The sequence below is a fragment of the Heteronotia binoei genome, chromosome 4 (genome assembly GCF_032191835.1).
Source record: "Heteronotia binoei isolate CCM8104 ecotype False Entrance Well chromosome 4, APGP_CSIRO_Hbin_v1, whole genome shotgun sequence".
In the NCBI taxonomy this organism is placed as follows: domain Eukaryota; kingdom Metazoa; phylum Chordata; class Lepidosauria; order Squamata; family Gekkonidae; genus Heteronotia; species Heteronotia binoei.
Genome location: NC_083226.1, coordinates 79970604 through 79976603, shown reverse-complemented (window position 1 = coordinate 79976603; position 6000 = coordinate 79970604).

Genomic DNA, 6000 nt, shown 5'->3' with positions numbered 1-6000 from the left:
ACAGGCCTGATTAAAGCCCTGGGCAGGCCGGGTGTGGTCCATAGGCTGGGAGTTTGACAGCCCTGCTCTATACATATGAGGTTTCCTGTCACAGGACTAAGAAAGATTTCTGTCTGAGATCCTTATATTCTCATCATGAAAATCTTCAGCTCTTGCACCAACAGTACAAAAGAAAAGGACAAAACAAAAAAATCCCTCCTTTTTAGATTTTGGTTACTTACCATTTTAAAACAGATCTGGAATATTTAATAATGGAATTAAAGTTTCTTCAAAGATGGAGAAACTATGCAATGACTAACATTAAGCAGAAACATTGTACACAGAAATGTCAATCTAGACTTTCATGTGTGTCAGTAGGGCTGCTAAGTTCCTGCTGGGGATGTCAAGCATAGAGATTTCAAAAGAACCAACCGATGATTTTGAAACAAAGTATCGGTTTATTGTTAATCCATTGTGCTCATGGTAAGACCATATTGAAAGTGATACAGTTTAACACATAGTAGCTGGCTTTAAGGAATACATCAAAGAGATACTAAAGAATGTAAGGAATTCTCACATATGCATGTGAAAAGCTACAATCACAGGTTCAGCTCAGGCCTGAGAATTGTCTAGGCACTAGTAAAGGGTCAGAGAGCTGAGGGAAACCCTTTAAAAGTGTTTTCTCTTTGTGTGATTTTTTTAATGTGGGGAAAAAGCTGTTTATTTCCTGGAGGTCCAGACATTCCAAAATTCTGGATTCTCTAAATTCTCAACTCCAAAGTGTCCTATTTTTTTTAATTCTAAATCCAAATTCCAGATCTTAATTCCAAATCCAGATTATGGGGCTGGTGTGTGGAGCAAGTGTTAAAGTCTCTCTTCTACTCTCTCATCTGCCCCTGCAAAATGTCCTCTATAACACAGAAAACACAGTTGAGAGATCCCTTCTGCACAGGTCTCCTCCACAATAGCTCACTACAGCTTAGGAGAAAGATGTCTCACACTTTTGTGGCTGGGACTAGAACCTACATGCCACCATAAATTCCTTCGCTCTGGCTATTGTTAAAATATTTTGAATTAGAAATGGAAAAGTCTGGATGAATCAATTCAGTATTCATCAATGTTCAGGTACTACTATGAACAATTGACCCTTTACTAGTGCCTAGACAAACCCCTCAAAAGACCCTCCAAGTTTCAAAAAGATTGGATCAGAGGGTCCAGTTCTATGAGCCCCAGAAGGTACCCTTATCCTTCATTATTTCCAATGGAGGGAAGGCATTTAAAAGGTGTGCAGTCCCTTTAAATGTGATGGCCAGAACTCCCTTTTGGAGTTCAATTATGTTTATCACAACCTTGCTTCTGGCTGCACCCCTAAAGTCTCCTGGCTCCATCCCAAAAGTCCCCAGATATTTCTTAAATTGGACTTGGCAACCCTAACCAACTTTCTCTGCCATGCCACATTGTATACTGGTGGTAGATTCCCCCCCAAAAAAACAACCATAGCTGATTCTTCCACAGCAGAATGCAGATCAAAAAATGAAAATCATACACCTGCACAGACAAAATCTATTATCCAAATTTAACCTAAATCTATCTATTTATATCTATCTGACTCCTACTCTTGTGCCTGATGTAGCCTGATGTAGCCTGAAAGAGGCCTAAACTTAATATAAAATCTGCCTATTTGTTTATAATCTTGTTAAACTATCTTATTCCTAATGGTAGAGAGGGAATGACACTAAATTGTTCAGGGAATGACACTAAATTGTTCAGGGTGGTGAGAACCAGAGAGGATTGTGAGGAACTCCAAAGGGATCTGTTGAGGCTGGGTGAGTGGGCGTCAACGTGGCAGATGCGGTTCAATGTGGCCAAGTGCAAAGTAATGCACATTGGGGCCAAGAATCCCAGCTACAAATACAAGTTGATGGGGTGTGAACTGGCAGAGACTGACCAAGAGAGAGATCTTGGGGTCGTGGTAGATAACTCACTGAAAATGTCAAGACAGTGTGCATCTGCAATAAAAAAGGCCAACGCCATGCTGGGAATTATTAGGAAGGGGATTGAAAACAAATCAGCCAGTATCATAATGCCCCTGTATAAATCGATGGTGCGGTCTCATTTGGAGTACTGTGTGCAGTTCTGGTCGCCGCACCTCAAAAAGGATATTATAGCATTAGAGAAAGTCCAGAGAAGGGCAACTAGAATGATTAAAGGGCTGGAACACTTTCCCTATGAAGAAAGGTTGAAACGCTTGGGACTCTTTAGCTTGGAGAAACGTCGACTGTGGGGTGACATGATAGAGGTTTACAAGATAATGCATGGGATGGAGAAAGTAGAGAAAGAAGTACTTTTCTCCCTTTCTCACAATACAAGAACTCGTGGGCATTCGATGAAATTGCTGAGCAGAAAGGTTAAAACGGATAAAAGGAAGTACTTCTTCACCCAAAGGGTGATTAACATGTGGAATTCACTGCCACAGGAGGTGGTGGCGGCCACAAGTATAGCCACCTTCAAGAGGGGTTTAGATAAAAATATGGAGCACAGGTCCATCAGTGGCTATTAGCCACAGTGTATGTGTGTATATAAAATTTTTTGCCACTGTGTGACACAGAGTGTTGGACTTGATGGGCCGTTGGCCTGATCCAACATGTCTTCTCTTATGTTCTTATGTTCTTATGGAATCAAACGTAGGTTGAGATACTTAGAATGTGACACAGAGAAAACTGTTTCGGCTTGCTATGCACTAATGAACAGCAAATGGATAGGGAACAGCAGGGGAATGATAAAAGTAGCTATGCCTGCCTTTCAGGTGGAAAGGACCAGTGTGAAAGTGTCTTCTGTGCCTGCTTCAGAATCTGAAGACAGAGATCACTCATAGGCTTTGCACTTACCTCATTCAACCTTCTGTGATAGGCTGAACTTAAAAATCTTATAAGTGCTGTGTAAACAGGTAATGGACTGAGGGATTAATTCATTACAGAGCTAGAGAGCCTTGAGTGACAGGCTGCTCCAAGGAATTTGACTGGTTATTTATTTATTTTATTACATTTGTATCCCGCCCTCACCTGATGGGCTCAGGGCAGCTAACAACAATTAAAACAACATAGTACTAAAATAAAACCACAATAAAATCATTAAAAACATTTCATACAATTTTGTACAATTTAAAAACAATCCTTTCAGTTTCAGTTTCATTTCCTAGAGTCCAAGATGATGTGGTTAGTTCTTATTGAGCATTACATGGTGTTGTTTAGTGCTCTACATTTATATTGAGATGGGTTCAAATACCAATGCTGTGGGATGGTGGAATAGTGGTTGACTCCCCATTAGACGTTAAATGCCAGTTTAAACAATTCTGTCTTGCAAGTCCTGTGGAATTGTGGCAAGTCCTGCAGGGCCCTAATGTTTTCAGGGAGGGTGTTCCACAGGGCAGGGGCTGCCACCAAAAGGCTCTAGCTGTAGTGATAGTCAGATGAGATCATGAGGAGATTTTGTGAACTCAATCAGAGTGCTCTCTAAGGCTTATATGGGGAAAGGCAGTCCCGGAGACAGGCAGGTCCCAGGCCATATAGGGCTCTAAAGGTCATAACCAGCACCTTGAAGCAAAACCAGAACGCCACAGGCAACCAGTTAGCATCAGTTGACCAGAGGGAGCCTGGGAGCTGAATGCTAAGGATAAGGGAGTCTGAATTCAGCTGGACAAAGAAGAAAGCTGACAGGAAGAAAGTTGATTAATTTGAAATGTAGTGTTGGAGGAGAGTTTCATGGACATCACTGCCAAAAAATACACTTAAATGGGTTCTAGATCAAATCAAGGCTGAACTCTCCCTAGAAGCTAAAATGACTAAATTGAGGCTATTGTACTTTGATCCCATTATGAGAAGACAAAGCTCACTGGAAAAGACAATAATTTTAGGAAAAGCTGAAAGCAGTAGGAAAAGAGGAAGACTCAATACAAGATGGACTGACTTAATTTAAAAAGCCAAAGCCCTCAGTTTGCAAGACCTGAGAAAGGCTATTAATAATAGGATGGTTTGGAGCTCATTAATTCATTGGGTCACCATCTCTCTCGGCTTGGCTTTGCGAACGAAGATTTAAGAAGGGTGCAATAGTCCACGTCTGCTGCAGGCTCGCTGGTGGCTGACAAGACCAATGCGGGACAGGCAGGTCCGGCCACAGTGGCTGCAGGGAAAAGTCTGATTTAGGGTTGGTGCTGTAGCAGTGCGATTCTTCCTCAATCTCCTTTTGTCCTCAAGACCAGCTATGCGTGCGTTCTCAAAAGAAGAGACAGCCTGGTGGATGGTGTGCCTCCATGCTTTGCGATCTGAGGCTAGGTCAGACCACTGGTGATGGTTGATGCAACAGGTGCCAAGGGATTTCTTCAAGGAGTCCTTGTACCTCTTCTTTGGTGCCCCTCTATTTCGATGGCCGGTGGAGAGTTCGCCATACAGGGCAATCTTGGGAAGGCGGTGGTTTTCCATCCTAGAAATATGCCCTGCCCAGCGCAGCTGCGTCTTCAACAGCAGTGCCTCGATGCTGGTAACCTCCGCCCGCTTGAGAACTTCAGTGTTGGTCACAAAGTCACTCCAGTGGATGTTGAGGATGGTGCGAAGGCAGCGCTGATGAAAGCGCTCAAGGAGTCGCAGGTGATGACGGTATAAAACCCACGATTCGGAGCCGTAGATGAGGGTTGTCATCACAACCGCTTTGTAAACATTGATCTTTGTGCCTTTTTTCAGATGCTTGTTGCTACACACTCTTTTGTGCAGTCGGCCAAAGGCACGGTTTGCCTTTGCCAGCCTGTTGTCGATCTCCTTGTCAATCTTGGCATCTGAGGAGATGATGCACCCCAGGTAGCTGAACTGCTGGACTGTCTTCAGAACTGATTCACCCACAGTGATGCAGGGAGGGTGATAATCTTCCTGGGGTGCAGGCTGGTGGAGAACTTCTGTCTTCTTCAGACTAACTTCTAGGCCGAATAGCTTGGCAGCCTCTGCAAAGCAGGACATCATATGCTGCAGAGCTGATACCGAGTGGGAGACGAGTGCAGCATCATCAGCAAACAGTAGCTCTCGGATGAGTTTTTCCATTGTCTTGGAGTGGGCCTTTAGTCGCCTCAGGTTGAACAGGCTGCCATCGGTGCGATAGCGGATGTAGACACCATCGTCGTCATCTAGATCTACTGTGGCTCTTTGAAGCATCATGCTAAAGAAGATCGTAAAGAGAGTTGGTGCGAGAACGCAGCCTTGCTTTACACCTGTGCCTATTGGGAAGGTCTCCGAGAGGTCGTTGCAGTGTCTGACTTGGCCTCGTTGGTCTTCGTGTAGCTGGATGATCATGCTGAGGAACCTTGGGGGACATCCTAAATGTTCCAAGATTTGCCACAGGCCTTTCCTGCTAACGGTATCGAAAGCTTTGGTAAGGTCGACAAAAGTCACATACAGAGCCTTGTTTTGTTCCCTGCATTTCTCTTGGAGCTGCCTGAGAACAAATACCATGTCGGTGGTGCTCCTGTTAGCTCTGAAGCCGCACTGGCTCTCTGGGAGGAGTTCTTCTGCAATGGCGGGCACCAGTCTGTTCAGGAGTCCTCATACCTCATACCAAACCTTTAATGGCATAATAGATTCAGATAAAAATACACAGAATATAAAAATTTAAACATTGGAGATAAAATCAAAATAAAACCGAGCTTACAGATACATTCAAACATGGTCAGAATTAAATTTAAGGATGTCAGCCAGAAATTTTGCCACAGCCTCACTAACCACCCCCTCAGTATCACTCAATAAATAATAACAGGGTGGCAGAATAGACAAATCTGGAGAAAAAGAAAGCTTGCCAAATAAATCTTTACGGAGGTTATGGTAAAAAGAACAATCAAGCAATATATGCTGGATTGAGTCAGGGGTATTCGCTCCACAGGAGCAAAGTCTGTCGGCTAAAGGGACTCGCTGATATCTCCCTTGTAAAACTTTGGAGGGAAACGCGTTTAGTCTGGCCAACATAAATGCCCTGCGATGACTT